This window comes from Protobothrops mucrosquamatus, unplaced genomic scaffold, assembly GCF_001527695.2.
Source record: "Protobothrops mucrosquamatus isolate PMUCROS unplaced genomic scaffold, P.Mucros_1.0 scaffold_277, whole genome shotgun sequence".
Classification (NCBI taxonomy): Eukaryota; Metazoa; Chordata; class Lepidosauria; order Squamata; family Viperidae; genus Protobothrops; species Protobothrops mucrosquamatus.
The window spans coordinates 763,889-784,384 of NW_015386353.1; the positions used below are offsets into that span (position 1 = coordinate 763,889).

Consider the following 20,496-nt stretch of genomic DNA (forward strand, 5'->3'; position numbering starts at 1 on the left):
AAGGGGGTCAGAAATGTTCGTGTAGACGCCTAGCGGGAGAAGCGAAAAAGCGGCTGTTCTCCAAGACTGGAAAAACCCGATTGACAAAAGGAAAGAAGGCAAAAGAGCGGAGGCGGACGGGAGGTCCCCGCGGTATTTGTGACACCCGATCGGCAGCACTTAAAGCCAACGTGAAAGCATAAGGCGTGTGGCTCTCCTCCTTCCCTGGCCTCCAGCTTACGAGCTGAGTTGCTGGCTGCCTTTGCTTCCGGGCAAGCAAGGGTTAAGCGTGGAAGGCGTCTCTGGGCTGCCCTAGAGGTTGGCCCTGGCTGCAGCCACCTCCTCCGCCCGAGCGGACTGAAAGCAGCTGGGACTGAGAAACGAAGCCAAGCGGAGCCGAAGCCACCCTCCGACTCGCGTTATTTTCTGAGCCCGCGAGGCTAAGCCAGGCGCTTCATTGCACGGCGGGGCTTCTGTCTCAGGTAACGCTGGCCGGCGTTGCTGCCCCTGCGAGGAGGGCGATTCTCGGCTGCGCGATTGCGGGACTTCGTGGCGAAGGGGGGAGAGAGGGAGGGAGGGCGAGGACGGACGGGGTCCGTGAAGTGGGGGCTTTCCCGCCCTTGCTGGCGGCTGCTTCCTTGGGGGGGGGGTTATCTGGACCGAGGGAGCGTCTCCCCTTCAGTTTCCTCCTAAGGATCTTTCGTCCTTTTCCCTTACGTCTTCCCTCTGTTAAAATCCACTCACCCCACAACTATTATTTTCGACCGGATAGATCTCGTGTCTGAGCATTCTCACATGACGCTGAGGTTTTTTTTTCCTGAACAGAGTCCCCCCCCCAGTTTTTTTTTTTGCTGAAGGCAAGATTGTGTAGGACAACGATTTATGTTTCGAAGGGACTTGGGAATGAGAGAGGAGGGGGGGAGAGGGGCCACGTCTCCGCTTCGGAAAGCCAGCTTGAGAACTGATACAAAAAAAAAAAAAATCCGAAGGCCTCTTCTCGGCTCTTTTGGTCTTTTTGCCTATTTCCGAGGACCCGAAAGCTTGGTCGTTTCTTTATTCCACCTCTTGGAATAATGGACTGTTTCTTAAGGGAAGAAGGGAAGGGGATAGGAGGAAGAGAAAATCCCTCCCCCCCCCCCAGAATAGTTTTGAGGCTGTGTTGTTTTGGCTCTGCTCCTTCTGCTTCTGGACAATAGTGACAAGACAAGCAGAAGTTCAGTTGGTGAAGGCTGTTCCCGGCATCGGGGGGGGGGGGGGCATTGCTAGGAAATGGTTCCACTTGAGAAAGGAAGGGATTTTCCAGGTAAACAGCATGAAGAAGGGTTGGTGGGAACTTCCTCCCTCCCATGGGCAACTGGTGGATTCCTTTTACACTAATCCTCTCCCTTGACTAGCAGATAGCCTTTGGAAGCTGTCTGGCTGTTATTCAGGGTGTAAGAAGGGAGTGGGTTCAGGGACTGTCAGAAAAGCTCTCCCAGAAAAGCAAGTGTGTGCGCAGGCACACACACACATACACACCCTTCCCTATTTGAGCACGAAGGCTGAAGTCCAGCAAATTGCCAGCCCACAAGTTGCTGAAGCCAAAATGTTGGCTTGTTGCTTTCTTCGGTGGTGAATGAAAAGCAAGCAAGTCAGTTTTTTTGAGGCCCTTATGTTAAATAGGCTTTCCGAGTTTCTTGCACACTCCTCCTGAAGGTAAAACAGCTGATTGGGAGTGAGAGGCAAACCACTAATAAAGAACAAGGTGCTCCTCTTTACTGCCAGCTGAGAAGGGCAGGGAGCTTCCCTCTGCCCTAGGCTGGAAATTCCCAGGTTTCTCTCTCTACTCCTGGCTGAGCAAGGAGGGAGGCGAACAATAGATAGTTGTGTTTGCTTGCTCACTCTCTGGGGTATCTCAGTATGGAGAATCAGTTCTGCATTCTGTAGACATCTCATCCTGCTTATACCCTCTCTCGGCAGGCAGGGCATTTTAGAGGTTAGGTCACCACAGAAGTGGCCATCTGGCCTCTTGGAACTGCTTGTGCTAAGCTCAAATTGTCCAGCCCTTCTTATTATCTCTTGAAAAGGTGAGTCATCAGGTAGAATGTTCAGTTTAACATGGAGGGAGAGTGGGCAACTAAGCAAGTCTATTACTTCTTTCCTGTCATTTTCTATTAAGCCTCTTAGAAGGACTGAGCATGCAGATATTCCAGTTTTCCCAACAGTGGTAACCTGCAGTTATGTCAGATACTAATACCGATCATTCAGTAGGGATGATGGGAGCTTTAGTGCAGCACACCTGGAAAGCACTGCATTGGGGGAAGCTGTGGTTTATAGCAGAGGGGAGAGGGCAAGTGAGGTAAGCAATTGCTGAACAACATTACTATTGCTTGCTCAAGTCCTACCGAGAAGGTCAGAGAATCTCACAAGGACTGAGCAAATGTATAGATGTGACAGTTCTGTTTTTGAAAGAGCAGCTGTTTTCTCTTGCTCACTGTCCTATCACTTGGAATAACACAGTAGGAAAGATTTAGACTGCTGGGCAAAATCTCTTCTGCTATCTTAGAACACAGGATAATGTGGTTGGAAGGGACCTTGGAAGTCTTCTACCAGTGAGAAAATTGTTGTTTCTTTAGTGGCCACCTTTTATGTTGTGTTGCCTATTTGGTTTGCAGAAGCTAAATCAGAATGGCTTGATTCAGCTGGAGTTTCCAATTCATAAACCAGAGACCAAGATTTTGAAATCATGGCACTGTAGTTGACAAAATTCAACCAAAAGTAAGCAATCTCCTTATAGTTCCATACAACATGTGAACCCTACGGGATAGGATTACCATATTATGATTAAGTTAGCTGTTGTTTTTTTTGATGGGTGCATCAGTGTTATTTGATTTTGGCACTGTGATTGTAACAACCTAGTCATGAAGATTGGTAAATCATGGTTTGTGTATAAATGAAGTCATTACTGTATGCTCAACACATTATGGTTAAAGTAAAGGATGGTTTAATATGTAAAACAGCTGCTATGTGGTGGGAAGCTCTAAGTATTTGGAGTAACAGGTAATACATGAGAAAATGAATGGAGGGCCAAATCTACATGCTACTCTGCCCAGAATAAAGCAAATCAAGAGCACAACAGAGGCTGTTTGCCTCTTGGCTCTTCACCAGAGCTGCCATATTGGGCCTGCAATCAACAACTTTGATTCTAGTGATGATGGAAACTGTTTCTTGCCATCTAATGGTCTTCTACATTTTTGCTTTGCTTGCTAGATCACTTCATTTTTTTTGTCTTTAGAAAACTGGAGGAGCTTGGAAAACTGGCTGGGCAAGGGAAATTCCAAGATTTGATGAAAGATCTTGCTCTTGCTTTCTTTTTCAACCTCCATCTTTTTGGGGAGAGGGGAGGGAAGAGACAGAAGAGTCACAATTACAATAGATCATTTCCGCAGTTGCCTCTTTTTCTTTCAGGATAGAACTGAGAAGTATACCCATTTGATTGTTTGCTGTCCTGTATAGTTGGACCTTCAGGAGTGTGTATATGTCTGTGGAGAGAGTTAGTGGGTTATTATGCCATAGAGTTGGTAAATGCAGTCAGTCTTCAAATTGTAAGTAGGCTGATGGTACTGGTAGCAGACTGGAAGTTCATAAGACATAATTGCTATAATAGCTGGCTGTTGGGAGTCTGAGGATATTTGGAGGGAGTGGAAAATAATCCCAGAAATCATCTTTTTAGATGTTGGGGTGGGGTTGGGGGATTGTATGGGATCAATTGAAGAGGAAAAATGAACAAAAAGGCCTGGTCTTGAAACTATACTACTAAAAAACCCTTAGGTGTGACACAGAAGTTGTATACTGAGGCCTGCATCTGTGAATATCTCCACCTGCCCTATCTTCAGCTAGAGGTGTCTCCTGATGATACATTCATATTTTGCTAATGAAGTAGCCTAATGTGCATGAGCCTCTGAAATAATAGTGATAATATTTGGCTTAGGTTTGTATGCCATTTGCAACTTGGAGGTATGAAGAAACTGAGGATCTTCAAAATCAGGTCTCATATATAGAGATTTTGTTAAGGTCAACTGGAATGCAACAGCAACACTGTTCTGTGACACTAGGACAGAACTGTGTTATGTTCATTGTTTATTACAACAACTGAAGTGGGAGTGGTTTATAAAGTCCCAACAAAGGCAGCTTCTCAGGTGAAGTTCCCCTTGTTCAAAGTTGATAAACCAATTAAGTTAATTGGGCAAATAATTGTATGAGTTAGTACATTTTGTAGCTAAATATGGTTGTTCTCCTGATCCAATTTGAGTCACCTCTATCCATATTGGTTAAAGTTTTCCTTATCCATCTTGATTAATGTGCTTAATGAATTGTCCTATGTAACTATAGCTCAGGAAAGGATATCGTTCTGTTGATGTACTTGGGGACTGTTGTCATGTTGCTTAGTTGAGCGTCTTGTCATGTTTAAAATTTGGGATAAAATTGAAGTGTTTGCTAATAGAAAAATAGGCTAGGAATACTTTAAATATATAGATAAATGAATTCTTCTGCAAGGAATGAAAAGAATATAGCTGTTGTCTTCCTATCTCTAAAGTCTGTTAATTCCTCTCTTTTCTCATCCTGTGGAATACAAGTCGGCCAATGAGGTATAGTGATTAAGGTATTGGATTCGGTATTGAACTATAGTTCAAGTTTGCTATCATATATGGAAGCTCATTGGGTGATTTTTGGCCCTGACATTGTTTCTCTGGCCAATTTACCTCACAGGATTGTTGTTGGGATGAAATGAAAAGCCTTTGTAAGCTGCCTTGAAATCTTGGAGAAACATGGGATATAAATCTAATAAATTATAGCAACCTGGATGGTGTGAATAGTTTAATATGGAGAATTGTGGCTTGAAAGAAGTAAAGCATCCTTGCCTAGAATTTTATATGCTTCAGTAGAAATAATACTTTTCCCTGTAGATTTGGATCACCACACATAAATTACATGCTTTCATTTGGTAACTCTTGAATGTACTAACTAATCTGTCTCTTCCATTTAATCTTTCACAATGGCTTGCTTTCATTTGTGGGTGCATTTACATTTTCTGATCAAAAAACTTCTGCCCTGCTGTCTCAAATCATAGCAGCAAGAACTAAACTGTATTCCATGAGGATGAGGTTGGCTTGAACTTTTTGCCTTTTGTTTTGTTGCTATTGTAGTCTTGGATGCTTCTTGGCTGGGCACACCAATATGCCAAATAGGCATAACACTGAAATGGAAACTTCAAGAATTAATGGCTTGCAGTTTTATGGATGGACTTAAGCCAGCCTTGGAAGGTTCAAAAGATAGCAAGTAATTTTCTGAAACCATACATGCAAAGGGATCAATAATATACAAGGCAGAAACTAGCTTTCTTCAAAAACATAAAAATATAAGCATTCTCAGCTGACCCATTCCAGAGAAGTTGGTTTGTAATCCTTCAAATTATCTACAGACTGTATAAAGTGGTGAGTCAGAGGCAGTTCTTACGTGAAAAACAATTGCTTTAGAAGCATCTCTGCTTCATCGGAAAGGGAAATAAATCTTTGTTTTTCTTGAGCATTTCAGATATGCCATAGGACAATTATTGACCTGTGGTTCCTTCCAGATATGTTGGGCCTACAACTTCTATAGTAGCATCATCTTGCCAATTAAGATATATGAGGAATTTTAATGTTAATACACATGCCGGACACGTTTGTGTTATAATCAGATACCTCATTATTGCATATGCATGTACTGTTCTCTGAAGCAGTATGAATATTTCAACTTAGTAAGAAAATGTTTATCTTGTGCAATAAACATTAATGTAGTCATTACTGAGTGACTCCAGACATTAGCTTTTGATATTGTTCAAACTGTGACTTGTGCCTAAATAGAGGGGGAAAAAAATCCCTAATACTTCCATGAACTAGTGTTGTGGCTTTAAGGCATCAGACTACAAACCAGGAGACCCTGAGTTCTAGTCTTGCCTTAGGCACAAAGCCGGTTGGGTGACCTTGGGGCAGTTGCGCACTCTCAGCACTAGGAAGGTGGCAAGGGCAAACCATTTCCCAAGAACCTTGCCAAGAAAACTGCAGGGACTAATCCACACAACTGTCAGCAGTCAATACTGGCTTGAAAGTGCCAAGAAACAAAACAAAACCCACCTTCCACAGGGCTGGATGCTAGAAAAAGTAAAGCTTTCCCTGTCAATCATGTCCAAATCTAAGGCATAGTGTTCATATCTGTTTCTTTGCTGAGAGAGCCAGCATTGTCCGAAGACAATTTCCGTGGTCATGTGGACAGCATGGATATACGCCAAAGGTGCACAGAACATTGCTCCCTTCTCACTGAAGTAGTACCTATTAATCTACTTGCATTTGCATGCTTTTGAACTGCTATGTGGGCAAGATTGCTATTACAATAAGTAAATGTTAATCTCTCCAATGTTGACCACTACAATAGAATGAAGTTATGCACCTGGACAAATTTACTGTAATATTCTCCCATCTTTTGTATAGCGTTAATAAGGCCATCTATAGCACGCGTTGGAAACAACGTATATCAATGCCTCCTGTGTGCCTGCATGTGCATCTACACTTTACATTCAGTTGTAACAAGACCTATGCATTATTCATGAGGGATGTTTGTTTTCCTTTAATTCATCCTTGTGAATTAAAATCTGAAACCCAAGAGAACAAGCAACGAGTGAATTTGGCAGGTATCTTAATCATAGACAGCATTCATCCTGGCATCCTGCTTGTACCTGTTGCCAAGGCTGCTGTATCTGCCTATGAGAACTGAGTGGTATTTCAATTCAGATGAGTGAAGGATTGCAGCCAATCCTCCCTGTTCCTCCCAGCACTGAGAAGTTGAGTTATGAAATTTTATTATCTTTTCATTGTCAGCTTTCATTTTGCCTCTCCTTACCAATCTTCAGTCTCTGTTCTCTTGTCCCCAGCTAAGGATTTTGCTGCTTAGAGATACCTTTCTAGATATAGTGATTTAGAGTGAAATACTTTGGGAATTGTACTGTAATATTGCATTACTGACTTTTCCTGAATTGCAATCAAGGATTGAGAAGTAGGCAGGAGCTTGGCAGACCAGTGTTCTGGGTACTGGACACCTAAGGATGCCAAATATATGTTCTTGGTTACCTGAAAACAGTGCTGCTTCAGATCAAAAGACTGGCAAGGTTCAAGCAGCATTTATTTGATTTCAGCCTAGTGTTGTGGGTGAACTCAGCTGCTGTGGTTGTAAATATGATGTAATGTAAAGTGTGAATCCAGATACCTGTGGCCTATTCAACAAACCATGGTTATACAAACCGTGAGTTAAGCCTGGTATATGAAGTACTGCTTCTTCTCTTCCACCTGAAATTACATTAAACTTTGCCTCGCCTGCATGTTGAGATTTCTTGAAGTTTAGACACCCTGAGTTTGAAGATTTTGGCTACTTGCCAGTGTGAGTGGGGAAAATCAGCGGTGCATAAAATCTTCAGCCACAGGTTGCTATTTTGGTCTCAAGTAATTTACCTTAATTTTTTATGTTCAACTTGTTTTTCTAGTAGACTAGGTCAAACTGTGTACTGTGTACAGTATTCTGAAGAAGTCTCTGCTCTTAAGCCAATGCAGTTCCCTCCAGATACATTGAGGTTAGAATTCTCAGGCTGACTGGGACAACGACATTAACATTGACTGGGAATTTGTCGTCTCAGCACAATTGTTGTCTCAAGGGTTGGGAATAGCTGGCCTATGGTGTGAACAGTATTTCGTAAAATTTAGGATTTCTGCCAACTGTTTTTTTTTCTGCCTCTGTTATTACTCTGTTTTTAGGGTTGGTGTGTATCTAACTTCCACTACATGGAAAAGCCATCTAAGGTACAAAAGGAGAGATAATTTCAACTCTTTAGGGTCAGATCTCAAGCTGACTTTGGCTGCTTCTGTGACTATTGTGTATTGTGCCCTCTGAAGACCAGCCAAAGCTATGCCTTGTAACATTCACAAACATTTCCTGTGCACGCAGTTCTCTGACTTCAGTCAGCAACTGAGACCATCCGGGTAAAGGGTATTCATTTTAAGCAATGAGATATACTCATCCATTTAAAAATCTGGTTTGCATATTTACCCAGCTATGTATAATGATGCTGGATTCCATAGTGATTTCTGAGTAGCAAATAACACTAAAAATGCAAAAACAGTATAAAGAAGAGACAGCAATAAAGAACATCCAGACAGCAATAAAGAATAAAACTTAACATAAATATTCTCATAAGAATCCTATCACCCATCCATGTCTGGAGGAAAAACTATTTTTTTAAGGACTGTTGGAACATATGCAGGCTAGGGGCCTTAACAGATTTCTGGGAGAATACTGTTCTATTGTAGAGGATGGATACTGAAACAGAGAAAGTTCATTTCTTGGGTCCCTTTTAACGAAAGATAACAGTCGTTAGATAGGACCTGGAGCATGCCAAGTGACTGATTGTACAGGATAGTCAGAAATTATTAGAAATAGATGGAGATAGATGGATCTATGCATTAAAATTGTGTCTAAATTCAAAATGTAATGCATTTGTGCTATTCGTATCCCCTTTCTCTTCATAAGTTCTGAACTGCCTTCAAAATGTTTTTGCCATCTCCTTTTTGTATGGACTTCATTTGGCTTGCATGCCTATGTTAAACACTGTGTGCACTGATAGTGTTATGGAAAAGACAGCCTGCTAAACAAAATGGTAAACTTGGCAGTCTCTGCTCCTAATGACACACCTCTGCACTCTGTTATAAACACCCTTCAGTTTGGTTTCATAGTTGTGCAATTAGGGATGGTTTGGTTTAGGCTTAGTAGCAGTTTGAACCTAGTCATTTTAAGTTGTAAAACATGGCTTAGCAAGATATGTTGGACTCTGCCAACTTTATCACTAAACAATGGATTTACACAGTGTGTGAAAGTTGCTTTGGTGTCTGTAGTAGAAGAAATTGTTCTTGTTACAGATATGAAAGTTTAGACAGAGGAGAAAGAGGAACGTTTTATGGAAAAAATTCATGCTGTTGAAAAATCCAAACAGCAGTGTTTTCTGCCAAGTTACTGATAATTCATTGTAGAGAAAAGTGGTTTTTTTTAAAAAAATGTGATGGTTACAAATGAGCGCCTGCATACACTTCAGTTTTTCAATAGTTCCCCCCTCTCCCCCCCCCGGGAAATGTAAAAAAAAACCCCAGTCTGTCACTTCTGGAAATGTTTCATCTCTGCTTTTAAACCTTCTAAGGTTTTGTTTGAGGCCTTGAGGATAGTTCAGATCAACTGCAGTAAACAATGAGTCAGATATGGTGAATCTTACAAAAAGGTAACAATCTGGAGAAACTTGTTATTCCACATGACTTCAATCTGCTTATGACAAAAAACCTCTCTGGCCACTTAGAGGCTAAGAATGAGGGTGTCCTTCATGCAGACATTCAGCCTAAATGCAGTGTGCTTCCCCTCTTTGACAGTGTTTTCCAGAATCTTATCCACGCCTGTTTCTTTTTAAACTGGAGACACCAAAGATTCAGCCCGATTGCCAATATGTCAGAATGTTTTATGCATATATGCAGCATTCCTAGAGTAGCATAGCATCAAAAAAACAACAACAACCCCCCAACAACTTCTGATTGAAGGCCTTTGTAAATGCACAAATGCTATGTTAGCTTTTGCAAGATCAAGGGAAAGATGAGATGTAGGCTAATTGAAACAAGGTAGGGATTGGGAATATGGTGCTGATGACATCTCTAATGTGGGGCCTTCAGAACTGAAATAGTGGCTGACATGATTTGAGATGTTATCTCAGACACATTTTAATTTTGCAATTAATTTGTAATGTTCACATCTAAAAGGAATCTGATGATAGTGCAACTTGAAAAGAGAACTGAACAGGACATATTGTAAAAATATGTGGAGCTGTTGAGAGAAAAAATGATATTCACAAATATTCTGATGCTAAGTATCTATCAAATATTAGCAGATTTTTAATCTTGGGGGTGGGTGGGGGGAGGGGGTTGAAGAGATTGGAGTCTGCTATCCTAAGCTGACAGGTAATAGATGTTCATACCTTATTTCTTTGTCCTAACCTCCTTATGTGAATCTTCATGGCTGTTTGTATTAAGGGGAAAGAAATATCTGCACCTTCCCGTTTTTAAAAAAATGCTATGCTATGATTTTGCTGTTTTCCAATTGTAAAATTTGGGGTTTTCCAAGTGGAGCACATAAAGTCTCTAACAGCTGTTATTTCATTTGAGGAAGAATGTTGCTTTGTAGTCCAGGATTGTAAATTTCTAAGCATGTATTCAGCAAGTTTTAATATGAGAAACAAGTGGAATAACAAATTCTGTAGATGAGGAGAGAAAGCTTGCAATGTTACTTTACATCCAACTGCCATCAATTGGAAAGTATGGACCAACAGCAAAAATGAAATAATATTCTTGAAAGATGCTGAGAAAGCGTGTAGTAAAAGAAAATGAGTTTCATGTGGCAGTTGTTAAAAAATGCATGTGGAAAAGACAACTGGCTGAGCAAAATTTCCCTCTTTCCATGCAAGGGAACAGTATGAAACAATTTTAGCTTCTGCTAATTATTTAATAATTCCCAGATTTTGGCTAGTTTATAAATATTTTCCAAATGAAGAACCGATGAAGGAGCAGTGAGTAGCTGCAGCAAGTTGTGGCACTGAGTTCTTGATTTGCACCAACACTGTGAGACTACTGAAATGCTGAAATACTTGGGATAATAGGGTTGCCCCCCTTTTGGCTTTTCAGGTGTCTTTAAAGACTAGAGCTAAATCAAAAATCATTTTACCTTAAGAAAATTACTTAATTTTACAGTTTTTATTTTGAATGTAAACATTGAGCGACTTACGCAGGCAGTGCCCAAGAGTCAATACTGACTCAAAGTCTTACTTAGATGTTTCTTAGCACTAATTTGTAGTTTGCTCCTGATTGTCCAAACCAGATATTTTGCACACACTGACTGACCTGCTTTTCCACATAATGCATAGCAGTAAAACCATTTGTTTTGTGTTTGGTATAATATATCTGTCCATACATCATGGGCACTGCATTATGTGTAAACAAGGCCAATCTGAATTTTTCAGCTAACTTTGCTTTTAAACAATAACTTGGCTTAGGATTATGTTATGAGTGGCAGATTTTTATTTTATTTGCTCCATATTTGTTAGAATAGCTTTCTTAGGATTTACAGAGACTTTCCACTGTTGTCATCATGGTGACAATCTTGTTGTTGAACCTCAGACTCTGCCCCTTTGGAGTGTGCATGTGATACATTAATACAGTCATAAAATGGGCAAAGATTCTGGCACAAGTCTGCCCTCCCAGCCTCCCTCTGCAGAAGCTGCCAAAAGCTTATTTTATCTCTCTTCACGTAGATGTTTTGGAAACCTGTTGAACCTCTTGAGTTAGGGGTGGTAGTTTTGTTGCAAGACGGTCCCTCTGTATTGAAAGGCCTGGGACTGAAATAGTGTGCATGCAGTCAAAAAATATTAAATTGGTCTGATACTTTTTGCTTTAAATACCTGAACCTGAATATTCTAAGTACCTTAAACCTGAAATCCGATACTTAACTGCATTAAATACCTCCTTCACACTTCTGGCAGAAGAATGCACTCCTCAAATCTAGACCAAACTTGCTTGCTTGGAATCACTCAGCTCTCCAATTATACGATCAGCACCAAGTTTTGCCAGTTTGACTGCTATTTGCTGGTTTACTTTGAAAGTATTATTCTGGACTGGAGACTTTTATCTGCCGCTTTCAAACCTATTTTTTCCAAATATTTATGAAATAGACAACATTTTTTTCTCTCTCTCCTCACTGTTTGCTCCAGGTTCCTGCACAAAGTGCTGAGGTGTGTCAGATGAAACGTCCACCTTGATGGGCTCATTAAGGGCCCCTCTACAAGAAAAGACACTCATCGGTATAGTAAAGTCAGACTGTGCTACTAATTTTGGGGATTTAGTTTGAGCTACTTGAATGAGAAGATAAAAGATAACATAATTAACAGTCCTGCATATGTTTACAAATACCGCAAGTTTATTTATGTTATCTAGTATTAGTTTCCTCAGGGTTTGAAGCTTGTCTTACAGTAGTAATAAGATACTTTTTTTTAATTTAAGGAAACTAGCTTAATAACTAGAGCCTTGTTTTTGTCATGGTCTGTAATTCCATAGCCAGATGATGAAAAAAGCAGCACACTCTTAAGTTATCTGAGGGGGTCATTGGTGCTCTCTAAGCTTGGTTGGGTTTTTTTGGAGACATTTCATTACCAAACTAGGTAACATCATCAGTGCTAATCCTCATTTCAGTCCTGAACTACAAATAGTCTCCTTTATTGATCTAAGTTATCTTTCTTTCATGTGAAGAAGAAGAGGAGTACTTATGTCCTTAGAAATCTTCTAAGGTCATAAGAATGTATGAAACACTCAAAAGATGCAAGATTAAGAGGAAGCAACCTATAGGGACAGCCTCATAAAAAAATAGGTATTGCCAAGGGAATCCTTGTCAGTGCAAATAGACACAGCTTAATGATTAAGTTTTTCTTAAGGTCATTTCCACTTCTGAAATGTTCTACTAATTCTTACACAGTATTCAGATCTTTCTGATCAGCACTCTCTTGTTCTAGGAGCATCAGATAAAAGTATGGTATCAGATCAGCAATGGTTGCAATGTAGATTGGGGCCAGTCTATTCACTTTTGTTGTTTCCCCTTTTCCCTCTCTCTTGTTTTTCTCTCTCTTTCTTTTGCCATAGCCTGTGAAGTTCCTGGGAGCACTGCTTGCATACATTTCTTGGCACTACAAAAGAATCCTTCATTTAATATGCAGCATGTGTGGTGGTCTGTAGTTTCCCCTCCTCCTGGTTTCCTGATTTTACTGTTGCCCTCAGACCCTGAGAATAGAACTTGAATGATGAGCAGGGGATAATAATGGGAGTCAGCCAATGGCCTGGACCCACACCAGAATTTGTCTTGCGGAGTGAATAAGGGAAAAAGAACTTTAATAAAAAGCAAATGGTAAGGCCTGGTAGGCACAAAATAAAGTTCTCTGAACACAAGTTTCTGTTTGTGTTCCCAGGCCAACCAAAATATCAGCTTCTACGTCTACTTTGCAATGATACAGTGCAAAGTGTAGCCTAGAAAGAGAGAGACCTGCATATTTATCAAACAATTGATCTCAGCTAATTACACATGTTTTTTGGAGGGGAAAGGAGCTGCAATTTGAGAAATAAGATGAATGAAGAATAACATCGACTTATTCTAAGAATGAGGGACACATTTTTTTGAATATTTTTATTCTAACTTAATAGGAAGGAAAAAATTAAGTAATTGTCTTCTTCCATAACAGATTTAAGTACCTTTGCAGTAAGTTTAGATTGTTTGTTTATGCTCTGTATTAAACAGAAACATATCTCCTGGTTAGGAAATCAAGTCTTGGTGCCTGAAAAATGCTGATGCAAGGTTGATTTTATTTTGCCTGTACATTTTCATCAACCTCTTCCCTTCCTTTAGAATTGTAATGCATACTACAAACCAAATATTTCAAAAAGTAAAATAATAGTGTATTTTGAATCTTGTTAAGAACGTTCTCATTCTCTTCATGTGCTAACTTAAAGTCTTTGACATTATTTAATGTGTACATTAATATTCTGAATTGGGCCTCTGGTGAGTTAAGTAGTCAGAACTATTCTCTGGACATACGACCGAGGTAAAGATTGCCTGGGAATGAAAGCACTATAAATATGTTTCAGTGAATCAGTTGTTCAAGCATTGAGGAGCTTCAGTTCCATTTCTTTCTCTGTCTGATTTAGGGAGAGTAAAGGGTTGAATTTTTAGATTAGGTGAAATCCAAAGAATGACAGGAAAGTGCAACCTTCAAATGTAGGCACTTGATTAGGCATTCTTTGCAGGAAATGGTTTTCATAGATCCATTGTGTCAAAAGTAAATTGGATCATTTCTTATCTATATGCTGTTTATGTGTTTGTGTGTGTGTGTTTATGTATACATATATGTATGTATGTATGCATATACACACACACACACACACTTATTTAAGCCTCCCAGGGAGTCTGCGTAGAGGGTTGCTGAAGAGAAGGACCCTGCTGATATATATTAGTGATCCATAGAGGTAAGCATGCTGTTTTTCCTTATGGCCAGCCAGCTATCTTTGGGAAGCAAAATATGATGGGGAACTATAATCTGTTCCTGCCCATTGTCATAGCATTGAAGATGTCTTGTTAAACTATGTTTTAGCATTAGACTTCTTCCAAGCCTCTTCCTTTCTCTAACCATGAAATACGGTTTCTTATTGTTCAGCCAAAATCTTTTGTGTAACATCCAACAGGCTTAATTTTTTTAAAAGTTAATGTTAAACTCCAGCTGTCTAAATTAAAGTAATTGCAAGGAATTCTAAAATGGTGTTTCTGAGTGGCACAGAATAATTGGTTACTATGTGATCAAGAAAAGGTAGACCATACAAATAGGAGGAAGGCTCATTTAAGTAGTATTAAGCTGTAGTTTGGTTATTTGAATGTGACCACTTTTTCAATTTGATTTCCAGAAGAAAAAAAAGCTATAAACATCACATCGCATATTTTGAACATCCTTTAATATTTTAGGATAATTGTTAATATAACTTTTTTTTAAAATTAACCAGTGTAACCCCATATTCTGTGCTGATGAGGAGGCTAGTTTGTTTTGCTTTTGCCATCTAATCTAAAATAGTAAAATAAACTATTTTAAGAAAATATAAGCTATATTCCTGCAATACTATTTTTATTTATTTAGACTACTTCCAGTTCTAAACATTGTATTTCACTTAAACTTCTCAAAATGATTTAAAAATTATTAAATCATATGAATCTCAAGTACTACATTTTTTAAACAAACAAACAAACCAGTTTTTAAAAGCTTGATGGTGCAGATTTATTGTTAGTGCCACACTTTTTCTCTCCTACTGTTTAGCTTATTTTGATGACTGTCTTTCTAAAAGAAATTGGGTTAACAGTCTTCAGGGTTGGATTGGATTAGATGATTGATTCATGAATAACTGTCTTTCTAAATAAAATCATTCAACTGTAAGTAACATTAAGACCTGCAGTAAGTTAATAGTTTAGGCTCCTCTTTTATAATTATATCCCTCCCCCATGAAATGTTACATATCTTCTTCTTAATAGCAGAATTGAATTGTGATCCTCCCACCATTTTACAGCCAGCTCCTTGGGTAACAGTTCTTGAAAGAAGGCCAACAGTTATCTGTTTGATTTGAGAAAGTGGTTCTACTTCTTCACTCTTCTTACCACCTACACTGTTGCTCTGTTAACACCATAGGAGACAGCTTTATCATCAGATATGTAGAAGCTGGCCCAGACCTGAGACCTGTTATTTCATCAGTACTGCTGGAAAGACAGTGCTGAGTAGACTGTATGTGTAGCTCTCTCCCTTCCATTCATAATTTCAACTGAGAATGAAGACATTCCCACAAGGCAGAGTATTTTCTTGAATAGTGAGAAAATTGTGCCCTTGATGGTCAATCCAGTCCCATAATGGCCAGCACTTCTGTGGGCAGAAAAATTGGAATTGCAGGTTCATTTAAAATTGCAGGTTCATCTCTTATAGTGATTTCTCTTAGCTCACAAAAAGGAATTCACCAGGTATGAGTACCCATGGAGTGCATTGTATTTTTAGAGGGAATTAACTTTTTAAAAACCTTTCAAAATAATGCCCTTAGTTATTCTCCCTCCAGCAACTAAGAATTGTGCCACCCAGAATTGCCTTTGGATAACTATATAAATTTGATAAATAAAAAAAATTATAATTAAGTCTATAAACAGAACTTTTTTTTTTAGATTAAGGCCCACATTTGTTCTTTGAGTACTATGCTGGGGGAGACATGCTCTGAAAAGAAGGCTAGGCCAGGGCATACATCTAAATTTAAATGTAATGAAATGAATCTAGTGAATATAATTATTCCTGTATTCATTATTTCCCCCCTTCTGCCCCTTTAAAAATTATAATTTAATTGCAAGTTAAGAGTTGCTTCCAGTGATTAGGGGAACAGCAATGGGGTCTTAGGGAGTCAAGTTGTGCTCCTCTGAGTTAGAAGGAAGATACAGTATACATACAATAAAGACTGATCTGTCTTTAAGACTGTAGTATGGAGAGTAAGCATGTAGCTTTATTCTCCAATTGCATCATAACACCAGCAACAAGATGCCCAGAAGTTCTTACTCACTCTAGGGCAAATTCTAAATTACATGTTATGCCATATAAAGTGTAATGTAATTAAACCTTACAAAACATGTGTTCTCTTTGGAATGGAAATAAGCAAATATCAAGAGGCTTGAGTTTAACTCAGTAACATTATAATTAGTTTCTTCTCTCTGTCCAAAACTGTGTTAACCGGGATTATCTTTTGCTAATAGAAATCAAAGAATATTTGGGGTTAGTAATGTAACATGTATCATTCAGGTTTCATACACAGATTCTAAAAAATAGTGATACTAAATTGCCCTGCTCTTATCCATAGTATTATTATATTATTTTATAATATTTTGAACTTTATGAAATATTACTGGAATAACTACAAATTTTAGTACTTTTTGTGGAACCTCCTACATCAAACATTCTTACCTTTTTGGTTGACACCTCAGGCTTCATGCATCATTGAATAAAACTCAGTCAAAGCAATATCTGAAGTCAATAGAAAATATTCTGTAACTTTTGACTTCCGGTCCTGCGCAGCAGCGCAGCAGTCGAGAGGTTCGGGACTTTGTGCCCTTTGACTGAGTTTCTTCCTGTTAGGGGACCCGAAATGGGCCAGAAGCTGCCCTGAAGGGGCAGCAAAGAAGGAAGGAAGTCCCGGGAACCTCGGAGAGATGGCAGTCGACCCGATCGGTCCAGAGAAGCCTTCCAGAAATTCAAATAACGATGATTTCAAACCACAAAGAAATCCAAAATAACTTTGAAAATATAAACCAATTCATCTCCAATTTAACTTTACAAAAAAAAAATAATCCCAGGAAACAATGCCTCTCACAAAGATATTGTACTTGACTTACCTTTTATATCTACAGTAACACCTAACAAGAATATGGAAAGATTCTTTGACCCAGCAGAACATATTGATTAAGAAAGATACTAGGCAAAAGAAAATGGCAAAAGTGAAAATTAAGAAAATAGACGATTGGGCCTATCAGAGAGAATATTTAAAAAAGAAACACCTGTTTGAATATGGTTAAATAAATAGAAAAATTTTGGATGTGAATTTGACTTTAAGAGGGAAGAGCCCCTCAAGTAGCATAGTACTTTCTTTTTCTTCTTTTATTTTATTTCTTGATATGAGTAATATAAAAGAGTTGGAATGGCTTATATAAAGGAAATGTTTTAGATATCTAAAGGTGATTGACTTTAAGAAAATTACAATGGATTAAAATGTTTTGAATAAGAATTAAAAGACTAGAGGACTAGATTTATTAAATAGAATATTTAAAGATTAAATATATTTTTTAATTATGGTAAAAAAGAACCAATTTCTTTTTGGAAATAAATATGTATTAGCTTATAGGAAATAGGGATTTTAAGTAGCACATTATCTTTTTTATTTTTTTTATTCTTATTCTTATTTCTTTTTTTAGTCTTATTTATTCCTTAAGAAAGGTAAAAGTATTGGGTTGGCTTACATGAGAAAAAATAGACTTAAATATTTAAATGTAATTAATTTTGAGAAAATCGTAACCAGTAAGAATGTTTTGATCATTGTGGGAAAAACAAATGTAAACAAGAACTGTAAACAGGATCTATGATGAGACAACCAGAATGACTAGATAGAAAAGGAATATTATATTGATGTGATTATTATCTGTAGAAATATTAGAAAACTTTTATACTCAATCATTCATTAAAACAACAAGAATTGTATTAACTTAAGGTTGGTAAAAAAGAACATTATGGGAAAACGAGGAAATCAAGTAAAGTTATTATGTGGATTATAGATTATAGATATCAACTGTTAGTGAATGTTTCTTAAATGTAAACCCAGACAACACACTGCTTACCGAATATTAAGGTGATTATGTTAAAAAATTAATAAAACATTTTTTTAAAAAAGAAAATATTCTGTAACTTTTGTATTTTTTTTCAGGCAAATTTCATACTTAATGTTATTTAGGAAATTGTACCCTTGGAGCCTAGGAATTAGAATTGTGCGAAGACTCATTTTGAAGCAATGATTTAAAAGAGATTCACTCTCAATGTTTGAAATGATGATTTGATTTGAGGCATTGAATTGAATTAGGTACGTTTTAAATGCTTTGGGGAGATTTAAATTAATTCAGTGGACTTTCTGATGCTGCTGGCATTGGCAACAGCTTTATGTTGTAGCTTTCTTTGCATTTTTTAGCTAAAGGAGAAAAAACACTGACTAGTGTGATGGGCTCCTTGAAGTTGTCATGAATAGCAAGTCAGTGAACAGTCTCTTCCTATCAGCAGATTTCTTTGTTTATCCCACAGCCCTCTCCCTCTCTCTCTTTTTTGTGTTATCTATCTATTATCTTATATTGAATAAAAATTGTGCAAATGAATCTTTAGGTTAGCTCATGTGTGCATGCATTAATCTGTTTTCTTTATATCATAAGCACTACATATATAAGAGCTGTGATGGCACAGTGGTTAGACTGCAGTATTTCAGGCTAATTCTGCCAACTGCCAGGAGTTCGATCCTGACCGGCTCCAGGTTAACTCAGCCTTCCATCCTTCCGAGGTTGGTAAAATGAGGACCCAGATTGTTGGGGGCAATATGCTGACTCTGTAAACCGCTTAGAGACTATGAAGCATACAGTGCATTCAGAAATATTCAGACCCTCTTCACTGTTGTCAATTTTGTTATTCTGCAGCCTGATTCTACAGTGGAAATTGAAATTCATTTTTTTCTCATTAATCTACACTCAGTACCCCATAATGACAAAGTGAAAACAGAATTTAAATTTATTAAAAATAAAAAGCTGAAATATCACATTGCCATAAGTATTCAGACCCTTCATTCAGTATTTTGTTGAAGCACCTTTGGCAGAAATTACAGCTTCGAGTCTTTTGGGTATGGTATGACAAGCTTTGCAAACCTGGATTGGGGGATTTTCTGCCATTCTTCTTTGCAAATCCTTTCAAGCTAAGTCAAGTGGTGGCGATCGTTGGACAGCTATTTTCAGGTCTCTCCAGACATGTTCAGTAGGGTTCAAGTCAGGGCTCTGGCTGGGCCACTCTAGGACATTCACAGAGTTGTCCCTAAGCCACTCCTGGCTGTGTGCTTAGGATCATTGTCATGTTGGAAAGTGAACCTCGGACCCAGTCTGAGGACCTGAGTGCTGTAGAACAGGTTTTCATTGAGGATATCCCTGTATTTTGCTCCGTTCAGCCTTCTCTCAACCTGACCAGTCTCCCAGTCCCTGCTGTTGAAAAACACCTCCACAGCATGATGCTGCCACTACCATGCTTCACTGTTGGGATGATATTGATATCCTCTGCTCAAGCAGGAGACCCTATACTATTTCAGACAAGTGACTGTGCAGTCTCTTCTTAAAAACCTCCAGTGACAAAGCACCCACAGCTTCCGACAGCAAGCTGTTCCAGTAGTTAATTGTTTTCACTGTTAGGAAGTTTCTCGTTAATTCCAGGTTGCTTCTCTTCTTGATTAGTTTCCATCCATTCTTTCTTGTCCTGCCCTCTGATGCTTTGGAAAATAAGTTGATCCCTTCCTCTTTGTGGCAAGCTCTCAAACACTGGAATACTGCTATCATGTCATCCCTAGTCCATCTTTTCTCTAGACTAGCCAAACCCAAATCCTGCAACCATTCTTCTGTTTTTGTCTCCAGGCCTTTAATCATCTTAGTTGCTCTTCTTTGCACTTTTTTTCCCCCTCAGAGTCTCAACATCTTTTTTGTAAGATTGGAAGCCCCAACTTTTATATTGTGGTTTTGTGTGTGAAATACATGTAAAAAAGTGGCAAAAGTTTATCATGCTATTGCAGCTGCCATGTTTGCTTTTTAACATTCCATGGGCACCTGTGGTAAAGTGGAAGTGTATGTATTCTCCATATCGCTTATTCATTCATCTATACATTTCCTTGAATTCAGAAGCTACCCATTTCAATCATACTCTGGTCAGCTTACAGCATTAAAAGCAAGACCCAAAGATGGTTTTTCACAAGGCAACTGGACTTTTTTTTTTTTGAAGATGTTTTGCTTCTCATCCAAGAGCTGAAGAAGCTTCTTGGATGAGAAGCGACACATCTTCAAAGAAAAACAAGAAAGTCCAGTTGCCTCCTGAAAAAGCACCTTTGGGACAACTATGACCTGCATGACTGAGAATCTCCATAGACATTAAAAGCAGGAAAACAATGGGAATGAAGATCTTGTGCCTCTGGAAGAGAGAAGGTAAGTAATTTGATAACATTCTACAGGGGCTCAACATCACCCTACCTCAAGGCCTAAGAG

General features: G+C 38.6%; 1 protein-coding gene across 1 annotated transcript in view; it reads left to right on the forward strand.

Annotated features, from left to right (window-relative positions):
- The first annotated feature begins 265 nt into the window (after window positions 1-265).
- The window catches only part of CD82 (CD82 molecule), a 71,088-nt gene continuing 50,857 nt past the window's right edge, over window positions 266-20,496 (forward strand). Inside the window, exon 1 of the mRNA XM_015831715.1 lies at window positions 266-461. The gene's annotated coding sequence lies outside the window, so the exon portion shown is untranslated. The remainder of the gene's footprint in view (window positions 462-20,496) is intronic.